This window comes from Pseudophryne corroboree, chromosome 5 (assembly GCF_028390025.1).
Source record: "Pseudophryne corroboree isolate aPseCor3 chromosome 5, aPseCor3.hap2, whole genome shotgun sequence".
NCBI lineage: Eukaryota > Metazoa > Chordata > Amphibia > Anura > Myobatrachidae > Pseudophryne > Pseudophryne corroboree.
Window position 1 is genome coordinate 459,685,854 of NC_086448.1, and position 18,123 is coordinate 459,703,976.

At 46.0% G+C, this 18,123-nt stretch overlaps 1 pseudogene; it reads left to right on the top strand.

The window, feature by feature from the left end:
- Nucleotides 1-210: 210 nt before the first annotated feature.
- On the top strand, nucleotides 211-330 carry LOC134930238 (5S ribosomal RNA; annotated as a pseudogene).
- Nucleotides 331-18,123: the final 17,793 nt, after the last annotated feature.

Genomic DNA, 18,123 nt, shown 5'->3' on the forward strand with positions numbered 1-18,123 from the left:
GTTTTAGTTATTCAAGCATTGTGACACCGCCGTGTGCCCATCAGTTTACACCTTTCATGTTGGTTTGGTTTGAGGTGACTTTGCTTCTTTCAATTTTCTGGGGATTGTGGTAGTCAGTCTGCGCTTTCTGTACTCTCCTCACGCTACTCTGTTGTCTCTACCAGTAGCATGGCCTGATCACCAACAGGACCGGTTTGACATTTCAGTGATTTCTACAGCCATACCACACTGGACGACGTCCAATTCCATCCGATCTTGGAAACTAAGCATTGTTGGGCCCAGACAGTACCAGGCTTGGAGACGGCCTGGGAACACTGGGTGCTGTAATTTCATCACTTAGTCGTACGCGGTTAATGACCACCCAGTGGCCAGTCTTTAGACTTTCTTCCTGTTTATGTCGCAGGCTTCTTTGTTTCCCTCCCCTTTATTCTCTTTTTTCGCCTCATCCTACCACTCTGATTTTAGTCACACACGGTCCGTGCGACACCTGGGCGTATCTGGATTTTACCAGCCTGCCCTGCATGCCAGTCCATCCTTTGCCTAACACCTGTTTGCACATTGGACGCCCCATCCTGCTCTATCATGGCCCCATGTCTTTTCCTCTTCAGCTTTGCACCTATTGCACCACGCGAGGGGTCTACATGGGGTCCGCTGATTTTTCTCTATTGAGCCCATGTTGCTGGGTTTGTACACAATGTTGTACCACTTGAGCCACCGTCCATGATCTATTGCTGAGTTTGTGCAAATTATAGCGGATGTTATGGATCTAACTTGTGATTGGACAATATGATTGGAAACTTGCCATACTGCTAATATGCTCTTTGGGCTCAGGACATGGTATTACCCTTACATGGTGTTTGATATCTCTTAGATGATGATTTACAGCGGCCCCTTCCGTCTTTTGTTTATTTTGTGTTTTGGTTTTTGTGTACGTTGGTTACAACGCGACGGACCAGGAGAGGTGGGGGAGCCGCATACGGGACTCGCCCCGCCCCCCTCTTCCGTCATTGGTTGACTATTTCCTTTGGTTTTGGCGCCTTTTTTTATGGATATAGCCCTGTGTATTACTCAGCTCTTGTAGCCCCTGAGGAAGACCAGTGTTGATCGAAACAGCTGTCGGGCTGTGCCTGTATGTACGCTCATTGCTTCAACATGGAATAAATCTACGTTTACTTTTTCATCAAAATCGTGAGTGCTGGCTTGTTCTGCTTTTTCCTTTACTGGATCAAGTGAGTGCCTTTATATATATATATATATATATATATATATATGTAGAAATCCAAACAGTCCACTTCCTCGGACTTGCAGGGATAAACCAGCACACCTTTGCACATAGCCAAACACTTATTTAATCATCTTGTTAGCAGCATAAACATATAGCAGCATGGGTATAGTCATAAACCTGACTCATGATAAACATCATATACTTTCAGCATGTCACAGTCAGTGCGGGGAGCTGTGCTCTGAACCCTCTTTGTGACAGCATTTCATCATGTCCCATGCTGAAATGCTTTGAAATAGGGGATAGCCAAACATAAAGGGGCATGACTTCTTTGTAAAGGGGCTAGGATACAGAATAGTACCAATTTACATTACACCACCCAGTAGTGTCTGTTCACATAACACTATACAGTAGTTTCCCTAATACATGTTATGCCACACAGTAGTACCCCTTACACATGTTATGCCACACAGTAGAGCCCTTTTTATTATTATTATTATTATCCTTTATTTATATGGCGCCACAAGGGTTCTGCAGCGCCCAATTACAGAGTACATAAATAATCAAACAGGAAAACAGCAACTTACAGTTGATGACAGTATAGGACAAGTACAGGGTAAATAAACATAGTTACATCAGCAGATGACACTGGAATAAGTATCAGGTGGCAGAAGACTGCTGGAGTTGATGCGGTTGAAGATTATTAAAGTAAGAAAGGATAAGCACATGAGGGAAGAAGTCCCTGCTCGTGAGAGCTTACATTCTAAAGGGGAGGGGTAGAAAGACAGGGGTGACACAGATGGTGTACATAGAGAGTGTAGAACAGAGGGTTAGGATGAGATTTGGCTGGGTTTGGTGAAGAAGTGGGTCTTGAGAGCCCGTTTGAAGTTTTGTAGATAGGTGGAGAATCTGAGGGGGAGAGGTAGGGAATTCCAGAGAAGTGGTGCAGCACGTGAAAAATCTTGGAGGTAGGAGTGGGAGGATGTAATCTGTAGGCAGGAAAGTCGTCGTGCATTAGCAGAGCGAAGAGGACGGGTGGGAGTGTAAAGGGAGATAAGATCAGAGATGTAGATGGGAGAGGAGTGGGTGAGGGCTTTGTAAGCGAGTGTGAGAAGCTTGAAATGGATTCTGAAAGGGAAGGGGAGCCAGTGAAGGTCTAGTAAGAGGGGAGAGGTAGACGTAGTGCGTTTGGTGAGGAAAATGAGCCGGGCAGCAGCATTGAGGATAGATTGGAGTGGAGAGAGGTGTTTGTCAGGAATGCCAGTCAGGAGGAGATTACAGTAATCCAGTCTGGAGATGACCAGTGAGTGGATAAGAGTCTTAGTAGCATCCTGGGTCAGAAAGGGTCTGATCCTGGAAATATTTTTTAGATGAAAACGGCAGGTTTGTGAGAGGTTCTGAATGTGTGGTTTGAATGAGAGGGAGGAGTCAAGGATTACTACAAGACAGCGCACTTGGGGGCTAGAGAAGATAGTAGTGCCATCAATAGATAATGAGATTGTAGGAGGAGAGGTTATGCGGGAGGGAGGAAAGATGATCAGCTCGGTCTTAGACATGTTAAGTTTAAGAAAGCGCTGGGACATCCAGGAAGAGGTAGCAGAGAGACAGTTGGAGATACGAGTGAGGAGAGCAGGGGAGAGGTCTGGAGAGGAAAGATAGATTTGGGTGTCATCAGCATAGAGATGATATTGGAAACCAAAAGAACTACTGAGCTTACCTAATGAGGATGTATAGAGAGAGAAGAGGAGAGGACCAAGGACAGAACCTTGGGGTACACCTTCAGTTAGTGGAAGTGAGGGAGAGGTGGAGTCATGAGAAGAGACAGAGAATGAATGGTCAGTGAGGTAGGAAGACAGCCAAGAGAGGGCAGTGTCGCGCAGACCAATAGAGTGAAGGATTTGCAGTAGGAGAGGATGGTCCACAGTGTCAAAAGCAGCAGAGAGATCAAGTAGAATAAGTAGAGAGTAGTGTCCCTTAGATTTAGCAGCATGGAGGTCATTGCATACTTTTGTAAGGGCAGTTTCAGTGGAGTGGAGAGGACGGAAGCCAGACTGGAATGGGTCAAGTAGTGAGTGTGAGGAAAGAAAGGAAGCAAGTTGGTTGTAGACAATATGCTCAAGGAGTTTGGAGGCAAAAGGGAGGAGAGAGATGGGTCAGTAGTTGGAGAGAGTGTTTGGATCAAGGGTAGGTTTTTTAAGAATAGGAGAGATGAGTGCATGCTTGAAGGCAGAGGGGACAGTGCCTGATGAGAGGGAGAGATTGAGAAGGTGGGAAAGATGTGAACAAGCAGAAGGAGAGAGGTAGCGGAGGAGGCGGTAGGGGATATGGTCAAGTGGGGAGGTGGTGAGGGGATAGGAACGAATGAGGGCCATGACTTCCTCTCCAGTTGCATGGGAGAAAGAGGTCAGAGTACGAGGGAGGGATGGGGAGGGGTGGTAGGGGATGGGGGAAAGCTGGTTACTGATGGTCTGGTGTGATGTGATGTCCTTACGTATGGAGTCAATTTTGGATGTGAAGTAAGTGGCAAAGTCAAGAGCAGAGAGTGAGGAAGGGAGACGAGGTGGAGGTGGGCAGAGGAGTGAGTTGAGAGTGGCAAAGAGGCGCCGGGGGTTGGAAGACTGGGAGGAGATGAGGTTCTTGAAGTATGACTGTTTAGCAAGAGAAAGGGCAGCACTGAAGGATGTTTGAAATTGAGGAAGTCTACCTTAGAGCGTGATTTCCTCCAGTATCGCTCAGCAGTACGTGAGCATTTTTGCAGATATCTGGTGCATTTGGTGTGCCAGGGTTGAGGTATTAATTTGCGAGGGTGAATAAGGGTTGGTGGAGCAACAGAGTCAAGAGCAGAAGTAAGGGATGCATTGTATATGGAAGTGGCTTGTTCAGGGCATGAGAAAGAGAGAATAGGAGAGAGAAGTGAGTCAAACAGGGAGGAAAGGAATGTGGTGTCAATAGCCTCAATGTTACGCTTAGTGGTGGTAGCCTTGGGAGGTAGAGATGGGGAAGTTGAGAGAGATAGGTTAAAGGAGAGCAGGTGGTGGTCAGAGAGGGGAAATGGGGAATTGGAAAAATCAGAAATATCACAGCGGTGAGTGAAGACCAGATCCAGTGAGCTCCCATTCACATGGGAGGGTGAGGAGGTCCACTGGGAGAGACCAAGTGAAGAGGTGAGGTTAAGGAGTTTAGAGGCAGGGGATTGTGTGGGGATGTCAATAGGGATGTTGAAATCACCTAGGATAATGGAGGGAATGTCAGAAGAGAGGAAGTGAGGAAGCCAGGAAGCAAAGTTGTCAATGAATTTGGAAGCAAAGCCAGGGGGGCGGTAAATGACAGGTACTCTAAGATGGACTGGTTGGAAGAGGTGTATAGTATGGACCTCAAATGTAGAGAATGTAAGGGATGTTTCTGGTGGTATGAGTTGGTAGGAGTAACTAGAAGGTAAAAGGACCCCAACACCACCCCCATGGCGACCCTCAGGTCGGGGTGTGTGTGTGAATGTGAGGCCCCCAGCAGAGAGAGCAGCAGGAGAAGTAGTGTCAGAGGGCGTAATCCAAGTTTCAGTAATGGCTAGTAGGTGTAGGGAGTTGGAAATGAAAAGGTCATGAGTGGGGACCAGTTTGTTACAAACAGATCTGGCATTCCACAGGGCAAAGGATAGGGGGTATGAGTTTGTGGGAGAGATGTGAATGAGATTATCAGGGTTGCTGTAGCGTTGAGGAGAGATTAACTTTGAGGGCAGGGATGATGAGAGAGTAGTGATGGTGCGGGTGCCAGAGCTAGGAGGGGAAACTGCAGGAGGTGGGCAGGGAGGGAGGTCAGTGTGATGTAAATGGGGGTGTGGGGAGGTGACAGGGAAGGGAGAGAGGGAGCAGGGCTGAGTTGTGGGGTAGCAGGACCATGGGGTAGACGTGAGTGAAAGTGGGATAACAGGAAAGAAGGGGAAAGAATACAGAGAGATGGAGGGGAGACAGAGGAGGGGAGGGAGGAGGAGGTGTAGGAGACTAGGGGGGAAGGATAAAGACAGATGATTAGGTAGACACTGAGTAATGTGGGGAGTATAAGAAAGCCTTGACATAGTGTTTAGTAGGTAAATAGGTTGAGGGAAAGTGGAAGTAGGAGTGGAGGCTGTAAGGAATTCAGAGTTGAAGAATTGCAGAAATGCAGATGAGAAAAGCAGTGTATGCCACAGTAGAGCCACTTACATGTTATGCCACAGTGGAGCCACTTATACACATTATACCACACAGTAGAGTACCAATACACATTATGCCACACAGTAGAGTGCTTCATACATGTTATGCCACACAGTAGTACCCCTCATACACATTATGCCACACAGTTGAGCCCCTTATACACATGACACCACAGTAGGGCCCCTTATACACATTATGCCACACAGTAGAGTCTCTTATAAACATTATGCCACACAGTACAGCACGTAATACATGTTATGCCACACAGCAGAGCCCTAGTAGAGTAGTACTCCTTATACACATTGTGCCATGTTAGAGCCCCTACTCCTCATCATTATTCCTGCTCAACATTATTCCTCCTCTGCATACCGCTGACAACCTAACTATATGTCATATATTCAAAATTATATGTCAAATATCAAAAACTATATGTCATAGCAAAATGGCTTATCCAGTTTTGTTCTCCTCAGGATTTGTTATTTCTGATAACACCACAAATATTGTGAGATTTGTTTAAGAAATAACAGTGGTGAACAAGAGATGCTGGCTGTAACCTGAAAAATTTCATGACATGTTCGGCATTCAGCAACAGCATGTAGGAGATTGCTGCGGTTGCAAGAGCAGTTCTATATGCCCTGCCACCAACTGAAGAAAGAGGTGGTATCAAGGTGTAATTCCATCATTTATATGCTGCAGCGGATGGAGTAACAGCAAAAAGCCATCCAAAGCTACACAATGAGCCATGATGTAGGAAGAGGACGGGGAATGTACCTTACTCCAGCACAGTGGAGAATAATTCCTGTATTGTGCATGGTGCTGAAACCCTTCGAAGTAGTCACTTGTGAAGGGAGTTCAGACACTGCTAGCTTGAGTCAAGTGTTTCCTCTACTTAAACTTTTGGAAAAGCAGCTTGAGAAATTGAAGGAGGAAAGAAGCAAAGCGATTCTGCTTAGTATGTCGGACTTGTAGATCAAGCACTTTATTGGATCACTACATTTTGGTGACCATGCTTAATTCTAGGTTTAAGTTGTACATTAGGGAATATTAAAACAATAGCAATAGCAACCAATCAGATTCTAGCTATTATTTTCTAGAAGCAGCAAGATAAACATTTAGTGGAATCTGTGAATGATAAAAGGGAAGGGCAAATTCTGGCGGAAATACCTGTCAGCCCAATCAAAACCCTTAATTAACTGCCCAAAAAAGATAAAAGGTACATTCTGTATAGACAACAAGGAAAAGGGTATTGATCAAAGGCGACACTAAACTACAAAATATAAAATGCAATACTTAAATGGTATATGTGTGAATTATTGATCTTGTGCATATACAATGCTTTCACTTTCCGATCCCTCGTTGTTATCACAGTGCTGTTCTCCTTAATAGATGAGAGGATAGAGGCTTGCCACCATTTCCAGTAGGTAAAAGGAGCGTACCAGGAACTCACATAACACAGGATTAAGAAATGAACATTAAGGTATCTTTACATAGAAGAGGGTCCCAAGAACACAGCTCCAGTAAACTACTTTTCTAAACTCAGGTGTACCAAACTCACGTGTTAACGTGTTGGACTCCACATATCAAGGAATCTTTGCAGACGAGAATCCGACGATATATATACTGATAAACAGATGTTTATTTCTTCCAAACAGATAAAATCCAAATTTGTTAAAAAATAGGATTTTAATTACCTACCAGTAAATCCTTTTCTCGTAGTCTGTAGAAGATACTGGGGATCCATTTAGTACTATGGAGTATAGGGGGTGATTCCGAGTTGATCGCAGCCAGCAACTTTTTGCTGCTGGTGCGATCAACTAATCCCTGCCTATGGGGGAGTGTATTTTAGCTTAGCAGGGCTGCAATCGCTTGTGCAGCCCTGCTAAGCAAAAAAAGTTTTCATCAACCTAGGAGTAAGGCTGGAGCTACTTAACCTGTGCGACGGATCCAGCGATGTTCCTCCCGGCTTTGACGTCAGACATCTGCCCTCCGATTGCCTGGACACGCCTGCGTTCGGACAACCACTCCCCAAAAACGGCATCCAACGGTGAGGAACCGCCCTGGAATGCCTCTCCACTGTCAATGTTCATGCGATCGGCGCTGCATCTTCTTTTTTCGCTGTGCATGGCGTCATTGGGCAACGATGTTGTGTGCCATGCGCACGCCGCACATGCACATGCCGCGCATGTGCAGTTCCGACCCGTTTGCACCGCAGCTAACAACAGCTGCGTGCAAATGGGTCGGAATGACCCCCATAGACGGGTCCACTAGGAACCATGCGCACTTTAAGAATTTGATAGTTTGGGCTGGATCCTCCCTCTATGTCCCTCCTACCAGACTCAGTCTAGGAAACTGTGCCCGAGGAGACGATCATACTTTGAGAGAGGATAAAAGGATAGTGGTGAGATTCTGAACCAGAAGAGGATTGAAGGTGCTGTCCAGAATAAAGAATATTTTATTTAAAATTACATATAATCACATGTATAAAACTCTCCTTTGGCAATAATCTTAATAATAATTAATCTCAATTAAACACCAAAGTTTAAAACCAGTTTTCTTGGAAATTAGCTACTTTCTAACACAGCTAAATGCAATAGTTACACTTGCAAATATATGAACATTTTTAGCACCATTTGAAACAAATGTATCATAATATGTATTTATTTCTCTGCAATAAGTAATTTTAGAGCACCTATTTCTTTCAATATGAACAGCCTGCTATAAATTAAATATTTCACAATCCAGACATATCTAGAGGATTAAAATACCACATACATTTGTATTTACATTTGCTTATGTCCTCCCGCTGGTACAGCGTTGCATCGTAGGTTAATCACAATATCAGTGATAGTGGACACGCTGTAATTTAGAGTGAAGCCAGAAATGTTCAGTCTCATTAGTCTCTTATAGAAACTGCAAGTGCCGGCAATGCATTGATCTAACGGGCATCCCCGTTAACTGACAATTGAGAAAATTAGTGGCACTTGTAATAGATGTTTCCAGATTCTGAACCAGCACACACAAACAGGAGGAAAGCCATGCTAACCAAACTTGGAATATGAATAGCAACAGCTGAACCAAACAACAATACTTAACCAAGTAACAGTGCAGGATGAACGAAGCACCGGGCGGGCGCCCAGTATCCTCTACAGAGTACAAGAAAAGGATTTTCTGGTAGGTAATTAAAATTCTATTTTCTCCTATGTCCTATAGGATACTGGGGATCCATTTAGTACCATGGGGAAGGACCAAAGCTGCCAAACCAGGCGGGAGAGTGCTGAGGGTCCTACAGAACTGATTGACCAAACTGAAGGTCCTCAGAGGCCAAGGTATCGAACTCATAGAACTTTGCAAACGTGTTCAAACCTGACCAAGTAGCTGCTTGGCAGAGCTGTATGGCCGAGAAACTGCGGGCAGCAGCCCAAGAAGAACCCACTGACCTAGTCGAGTGGGCCTGTACAGATTTTGGAATCGGCAATCCTGCCATGTAATAAGCATGCTGGATAGTGAGCCTGATCCAGCGTGTAATTGACTGCTTTGAAGCAGGACACCCAATCTTATGGAATCGTAAAGAACAAAAAGCGAGTCTGATTTCCTGTGATGAGCTGCTCTTTTCACATACACCTTCAAAGCCCTCACAACATCCAAAGACTTTGAAGTAACAGAGGTGTTGGTAACAACCGGAACCACAATTGGTTGGTTGAAGCCAAGGCCAACAGTGTGGCGGTTTTCAACGTAAGATATTTTACGTCTACCACCTGTAATGGTTCAAACCAGTCTGATTGGAGGAACTTCAGCACCAAATTGAGGTCCCAAGGTGCCATGGGAGGCACAAAGGAAGGCTTGATGTGCAGAACCCCTTTCAATAAAGTCTGGACCTCAGGAAGAGATGCCAATTGTTTCTGAAAGAAAATGGACAAGGCCGAAATCTGGACTTTTATGGAGCCCAGACGTAGGCCCACATCCACTCCCAACTGCAGAAAAAGCAGGAAACGTCCCAGATGAAATTCCACAGCAGAATATTTTCTGCTCTCACACAAAGAGACGTATTTCTTCCAAATACGGTGGTAATGTTTAGACGTTACCCCCTTCTTGGCTTGGATCATAGTCAGGATGACCCTGTCAGGGATGCCTCTCCTGGCTAGAATCAGCCGTTCAACTTCCATGTCATCAAACATAGCCGTGTTAAGTCTTGCTAGATGAATGGCCCCTGTTGCAGGAGATCCTCGCGAAGAGGTGGAGGCCACGGATCTTCCAGGAGCATCTCCAGAAAGTCTGCGTACCAGGCCCTTCTTGGCCAGTCTGGAGCAATGAGAATTGCTTGAACTTTTTCCCTTTTTATTCTCTTCAGAATTCTTGGGATCAGCGGAAGTGGAGGGAACACGTACACCATCTGATAGACCCATGGAGTCATCAGAGCATCCACTGCCACTGCCTGTGCGTCTCTCGACCTGGAACAATATCGCTTGAGCTTCTTGTTGAGACGAGAGGCCATCATGCCGATTTGTTGACATCCCCATCGATGTGTCAAGCACCTGAACACCTCCGGATGAAGGCCCCACTCCCCAGGGTGCAGGTCATGTCTGCTGAGGAAGTCTGCTTCCCAGTTGTCTACTCCCAGAATGAAGACCGCCGACAACGCCACAGCGCGTTTTTCTGCCCAGAGGAGAATTCTTGATACCTCTGACATTACTGCTCTACTTTTCGTTCCGCCCTGTCAGTTTATGTACGTTACTGCCGTCACATTGTCCGACTGAACCTGAATGGCTCGATCTTGAAGAACATATGAGGCCTGCAGAAGGGCGTTGTATATAGTATATAGCTCTGAGTTACAGAATGTTGATTGGAAGGACGACTTCCTGACTTGACCATCTTCCTTGAAACTGCTCCCCCTGGGTGACTGCTCCCCAACCTCTGAGGCTTGCATCTGTGGTTAGCAGAATCCAATTCTGAATCTCGAACCGTCGGCCCTCGATTAGGGGAGAAGTCTGTAGCCACCACAGAAGGGATATCCTGGCCTTTGGCGACAGACAGATCCTCTGGTGCGTGTGAAGATGTGATCCGGACCATTTGTCCAACAGATCCAGCTGGAAGGGCCTCGCATGAAACCTTCCATACTGAAGCACCTCGTAAGAGGCATTTTCTCCAAAAGGCGAATGCATAGAAGCACCGATATCCGGTTGGCTTCAGACCATCCCGAACCATCGACTGGATTACCAATGCCTTTTTCCAATGGAAGAAAAAATTTCTGTGACTCTGTGTCCAGTATCATTCGCAGAAATGGGAGCCTCCGAATTGGCTCTAAGAGAGATTTCGGGAGATTTAGAATCCACCCGTGATCCAGGAGTAGTTTGAGTGTGAGACCAATGCTGTCCAAGAACCTTTACCTGGATGGTGCCTTTATCAGAAGATCGTCCAGGTACGGAATTATGTTCACTCCCTGCTTGCGAAGGAGAAACATCATCTCTGCCATCACCTTGGTGAACACCCTCGGTGCAGTGGAGAGACAAAATGGCAGGGCCTGGAACTGGTAGTGACAGTCCTGTAGTGCAAAGTGTAGATAAGCCTGGTGAGGTGGCCAGATCGGAATGTGAAGGTATGCATCCTTGATATCCAGAGACACTAGGAATTCCTCCTCCTACAGACCTGAGATCACCGCTCTCAGAGACTCCATCTTGAAATTGAACACTCGTAAGTACGGGTTCAGCCATTTTAGATTCAAAATCGGCCTTACTGAACCATCCGGTTTCGGTACTACAAACAAGTTGGAATATTACCCTTGTTTTGCAGATGAGGTGGAACTGGAACAATCACCTGAGTCTGTACTAGTTTTTGAATGGCATCCTGTAAGGTTATACTTGCCTCTAGTGAAACTGATAAGCCTGATTTGAAGAATCTGGGAGGTGGGAGCTCCTGAAAATCCAGTCTGTAGCCCTGGGAAATAAGATCTATGACCCAAGGATCTGCCAGTATTTCAGGCATCGCGGTTCACCGTCATGCAGAAGATTTTGAGGAAGCAAAACTGGAGCTCTTTTCCTTAGAACCGGCAGTTGCTGGTTTGCGTGGTTTAACTCTAGTGCCTATGTTGGCAGTAGAAGATCCTCTGACTTTGCCCTTAAACTTGTCATTCCAAAAAAAATGTAGGGTAGGTCCTGAGTAGGTCTTCCTGGTTGGGGGAGCTGCAGAAGGAAGATATGTGGACTTACCCGCAGTCGCTTTGGAGATCCATTTGTCCAGTTCATCTTCAAATAAGGCCTCTCCTGTGAAGGGAAGGCCTTCCACGCCTTTCCTGGAGTCCGCATCCACAGTACACTGGCGTAGCCATTAGCCCCTGCGTGTTGACACTGCCATAGCAGTGGTGCATGCATTAAGCAAACCTACTTCTTTTATGGCTTCCACCATAAAGTTCGCAGTGTCCTGTATATGTTGGAGGAGTAACACAATCTCCCCCCTAGATAAGGAATCCAACCCTTCAATAAGGTTACCTGACCATTTAGCAATGGCTTTAGTAATCCACGCACATGCTATAGTGGGTCTCTGAGCCACCCCAGCAGCTGTGTACAAGGATTTGAGTGTAGTCTCAATCTTACGATCAGCTGTGTCTTTCAGGGAGGCTGCACCAGGGACGAGTAATACAATCTTCCGTGACAACCTGGACACAGATGCATCCACTATCGGTGGACTTTCCCATTTTTTCTTATCCTTGGGAGGAAAATGAAAAGATGAGAGTAACCTTTTAGGGATTTGAAATTTCTTATCAGGATTAACCCACGGTTCTTCAAACATGGTATCAGGATGTCACCTTATCAGGAATTTGTAGCACATCTCTGATAGCTTCTATAAGAGCCTCTATTCCCTGTGATAGAGCAGTGCCCCCCTTCTGAATCCACCTCCCCCTCCTCCATGTCTGACCCCTCAGCATCAGTCAGACTGCAGGATATGGGACAGTGTTCCTTTTTGTGGACAAATGGCAAGGGACTGAGATGCTTGTTTGGGGAGTCTCTGTTCATAATCTCATCCACAGACTGTCTTAAGTACTGCATCTCTTTCTCATTGCGGGAGAATTTATTAGAGATATGGGAGAGCATTCCTTTGATGGAATCCAGCCACGCTGGTTCAGCCCCGCTAGCCTTAGAAGGTGCACTACACTGAGTACATAGTAGTGAGTTCCCTGGTGAAGAGGAACTCTCTGCCGTACATGAAACACACTCTTTGCCTGACATATTGTAAATGTGACAGCACACACACACAGGAAAGGTTAAAAGCACAATTTACCCACAAAGAGCCCTTCCAGGGAGACACAGAGGTATTTGGAGCCAGCACACTGTGCCTTTATTGCTAATGCCGGGTCGCAGACTAAGTACCCAGATTGGGGACTTAGTACACTAAGAATCGCTCCGCCCTGCTATGACCCCCTGGTACCGCTGAGGTAATCTGTAGTCACACTGGAGGAGCTGCACATCCCTGTCAGTCAGTGTCTGTGTCCACTGCAGAGGGAAAATGGCACTGGTGAGCTGACGCTCATAGTGAAGCCCCACCCCTTCAATGGCGTGTGGTCTTCCTACTTTTTTTATACTGGCTGAGGTAATTTGTGCTTAAAATGGAGACAGAAATGTTTTAAGGCTTTGTTTGCCAGTGTGGGTACTGTGTACAGTGTACTGAGACACAGTTGTATACTGAGTCTGGAGACACAATCCACCCCAGTTAGAAGCCATGCATCTCCATACCCTCATACCGCCATAATGGCCGGCGACCCGCTAACCGGGACACCGGATTAGTACTCACCACTCTTCTTTCTTCTGGCTCTGTTAGGGGTGGCGGCGTGCTGCGGGAATGCACACTCGTCGTGGTGGGGCTTGCGAATAGTTCCCTCAGGAGCTAGTGTCCTGTCAGCAGGGACGGGACCATTAGCCCTTCAAAAGGTTGGGCCCCCTTCCCCCCATAAGTCTTACAAAGCAGGCAGGCTGGTGCCATCCAGTCCTGCCTGAAAATAACAAACAGAAAAATAAATGCAGAAAATCCTTCAGGAGCTTCCATAAGCATGACCGGCTCCTCCCGGCACATTTTCTAAACTGAGTCTGGTAGGAGGGACATAGAGGGAGAAGCCAGCCGACACTATCAAATTCTTAAAGTTTCCATGGCTCCTAGTGGACCTGTCTTTACCCCATGGTACTAAATGGAACCCCAGTATCCTCCAGGACATAAGAGAAATGAACTTCAGGGCTCTATTTCTGGACACTTAACGCAGCATTTTGTTTTGTTAAAAGCATTACTACACATTGGATACTTTTTTCTTTATTTCCATGTAACTATGCACATCCTCTGATAACAATGAGGGATCGGAAAGTGAAAGACATCTTATACGCACAAGATCAATAATTCACACTGTCAAAGTCGAAAAATATAGCGACCTATGATGCCTTGTACTAACCCCATGCGCTTGCCCGCTGCACGTGCACATTCTCTCCCGTGCGTGCACATGTTCGGAGTTGCGTGACGGCGCCTCCACGGTCGTGCACTCAGGCGCGTGGTATGTGCATTTACGGTAGAGTTTGTGTGCGTCTGGCGGGCGACTCGATCGTTACATAGTTAATCCAAATAATGTATTTTATAGGTTATGGTCCCCTTAATAATATCAGTGAGTTTGTTTAGTGTAACTGGTTCATGGACAGAGAGATCCCTCTTTACATGATACGAAGGGTCAGACAGGTTTTGAGCAGTGGTGTTTAGTATGCAACGGTAGAGTATATTATTAGTAACATTCCGGTGTTGGTTTGAAAGAGATTAATCGCTCCTGCGAATAGTTATGTTTATAAGAAGTTTATGGACATTTACTGTATTTGCAGTTCATTATCCATGCGGCGGGAATCCTGAGATTCCCTCCCACCTGAGCAGTATGAAATAGTCACAACCCACCTGTTCGAATCAACCTATGACCTTTTGTTATAATGTGAAGACAGATTCCTGTGTCCAATGAACAATGAGATTGTAGGGCCCTTTGTAGTGTACTGTATGTAGTGTATATAAGAACAGCCAGCCTGGCCCAGCTCAGTCTACTCTCCACAACGGTTTTCATCATTGACTAACTAGAGAGCTGGTTCCAGGACTGCGCAGCGATCATTCCCCAGTGTGTAAGTTTTTCTCTGTAACCAACTTATTCTCTGTTTGTATTTGCCATACTCTCTCTCTCTCTGTTATTGTTTAGGATTAAGACGCTGTTGTATATTGTATATTTTCAGTTATTCTGTTTAGGTGTTTTATGTTAGTGCTGTAGTGTATAAGCTGTAACTGTTTTCCCCTTTTACATAGCTAAAACTCGTTAGTATAGGTTTTGGAACCTTACAAGGTATTGTGTGTTTATCATTACATTGCTAAGGGTATTCGGAGTGTCTCAATCGCTCAAGCAGCTTTTATATAATAGAGGTTAATCAGCGTTACATTGTGTTGCATACAAGGTTTACTGTGTGTCATCCTGTGAGCGTCTGCGCCGCTCGTGTTCCTCTTATGGGCACAGCGTCCGCTACGCTAGTAGCGTAGCATTACGGTACTCGGACCGCCTAAAGCGTGCTCGATACCCAGCATAAGCCGTGAGCGAACGTGCCGCTCGTGCGTCTCGACCACGGCCTAGCGTCTGCTACGCTAAGTGCGTACCCTTACGGTACCCCGTACGCCCATTGCGTACTGAGTCTCTTACCAATATATAGTGAATGTTATAAGATAAATAATTAGCTTTATCAACACATATACCATTTAAGTATTGCATTTTATATTTTGTAGTTTAGTGTTGCCTTTGATCAATTTCATTGTTGTCATTAAGTGCAGGGCCGGATTAACAATGGAGCGGATGGAGCTGCAGCTCCAGGCCCCCCATTGAATATAGGCCCACCGGCTCCAATGCAATGCAGCCAGTGATGACAGGAAGAAATATTCCTGTCATCACCAGCAGCACAGCTCCCTCACCTCCCGGCTGCTCAGTAACCTCCATCACAAACCAGCTGGGTGAAGCTCCGAGTTCCGACCACGAAACTGGCTGGCTGCACCTGCCCCTAAATCTTCTGAGGCTCCGCCCCCTGACCCGTACAAGGCTCCGCCCCCATACTGCCGAAGCTCCACCCCCGCCCCTGATGTACAGTAGAACTGGCTGCCTCTTCACCATGTACCCTGTCAGAAGAGCAAGGTAGGTGGTGGGGTGGTGTCAGAACTTCAGTACATATATAATGTACAGTAACAGGACAGGGAGAATAGGTTAAATAATTATATTATAGAGGAGGAGGCAGGAAGCTCAAGTTATATAAATATATAAAGGGGGGATAGTTTGCATAGGTTAAATAAACATATAAGGGGGAACAGGCCCACAAGTTCAATATAAAGGGGGTCAGGAGGTGCAATTCAAATATAAAAGGGGTGATGTGGTTATAGTGTAAATAAATATATATAACTGGGGCAGAGGACAACATAAATATGTAAGGGCTCATGTGGCATAAATTAATAAAAGCACATCTTAATATATTATTTAAGATGAGAGTAGCATAAGTAAATATACTGGAGGGGGCGGTCACAAGCTAAATAAATATATAGAGGGGGGAGGTACAAGTTAAATTAATATATAAGGGGGGGATGGCACAAGTTTATATATAAAGGGGGACAGGAGGCACAATTTAAATAAATATAAATGGGGGTGCAGGTAGCAGAACAATATTATTGGGGGGGCGCATGGGCAGTCTATGTGGGCTTGCTGCATGTGTAAGACTCATAGGGGGGGATTCAAATGTTTGAAAAGTCAGTTTGGAGTCTGTTTTTTCCTATCTAATAGGAAAAAACAGACACCCAACCGACTTTTCAAACATTTGAATCTCCCCCATAGATTGTGTTTCTTCCACAAGTTTTATGGTGATTTTCTTTAAAGCAGGCTGCTGTTGGTTAATGTGGGGTGAGCTTGGTATTGCTCATGTCATAAATGGATTGATAATCTGAAAGTGTATTATAGAGGGGAGGAGCGCTCTCCTATATTAAAGGTCATTTATGTGTCAAAATTATAGATGACTCCATTTATTCACAGCACTGAGGTTGTGGGTTTCATTCCCACCATGTGTCTGTGTGGAGTTTGTATATTCTTCCCCTGTGTAAGTTTCCTCCAGGTACTATGATTTCCTCCCACAGGTTGTTTCCTGACATAAATTAACCTTTGTGTGTAAGTGTGTGCGTGTACAGTACACGAGGTAGGGAATATAGAGTGTAAGCTCCACTGGGGCCAGGACTGATATGAATGGCCCGATAGTCTCTGTAAAGTGCTGCGGAATATGTGTGCGCTATATAAATAACTGATAATAATGATAATAATAATTTTTATTTGCCAGCAAATGCAGTTCAGTGGTGGTTTTTTACAGTGAGACACTAAAATAATTTTATTCTGTGATCTAAGTAATAGCAGTAAGGTGAATGTGACATATATTAATAATACAATGTAGAGCCATAGTTATTGTTGAAGTGCGGTGATAGGTAGCAATAGCCCACTTTAATCTACACTGCTGCTTGTCACATTTTCGTCTCGCCCTATGGTATTGGCCTGCCCCCTCCCAAGCCTAGAGCACCATAGTACACTTGTAGTTCAAATAGTCATAAACTGCTCACCTGTACGGTGTCTGGGCATAGAAAGAGTGAATTAACCGGAGAAATACCAATGGTAATGTATTTACCTCATTTGTGTTTCCAGAGTGGGATTTAATAACCAGTATTAGCATTCCTGCAGACCTTGAAAGAATAGTTTTCAAGGAGCACCATTTTCTTATTTCCCTTATTTTTCACAGTGGCTGTGCAGCCTGCAGGGGTAGTGGGGGCAGGCATGGAAACATGTGAAGAGAAGTGGATGCAATACTGTAGACCTGCTCTGTCTGGCATTTACTGAATGCTGCAGCTGTAAAGTAAGGTGGGTAAAGGAGGAGAGGATGGGCCAGAATGTGAGGGATAGCTCAGAGTAATGGAGGAGAGGAGGTGCCGGAGTGTGAGGGATGGAGCAGAGTGATGGAGGAGAGGATGGGGCTGGAGTGTGAGGGAAGGAGCAGAGTGATGGAGGACAGGGGGAGCCAGAATGTGAGGGAAGGAGCAGGTGATGGAGTAGAGGAGGTGCCGGAGTATGAGGGATGGAGGAGATGGAGGGCCAGAGACCAGAGTGTGATGACAGGAGGAGAGTGATGGAGGAGAGGATGGGGCCAGATTGTGATGGAAGGAGCAGGGTGATGGAGGAGAGGATGGGGCCAGAGTGTGAGGGAAGGAGCAGGGTGATGGAGGAGAGGATGGGGCTGGAGTGTGAGGGAAGGAGCAGGGTGATGGAGGAGAGGATGGGGCTGGAGTGTGAGGGAAGGAGCAGGCTGATGGGGCTAGAGTGTGAGGGAAGGAGCAGAGTGATGGAGGAGAGGATGGGGCTGGAGTGTGAGGGAAGGAGCAGAGTGATGGAGGACAGGGGGAGCCAGAATGTGAGGGAAGGAGCAGGTGATGGAGTAGAGGAGGTGCCGGAGTATGAGGGATGGAGGAGATGGAGGGCCAGAGACCAGAGTGTGATGACAGGAGGAGAGTGATGGAGGAGAGGATGGGGCCAGATTGTGATGGAAGGAGCAGGGTGATGGAGGAGAAGATGGGGCCAGAGTGTGAGGGAAGGAGCAGGGTGATGGAGGAGAGGATGGGGCTGGAGTGTGAGGGAAGGAGCAGGGTGATGGA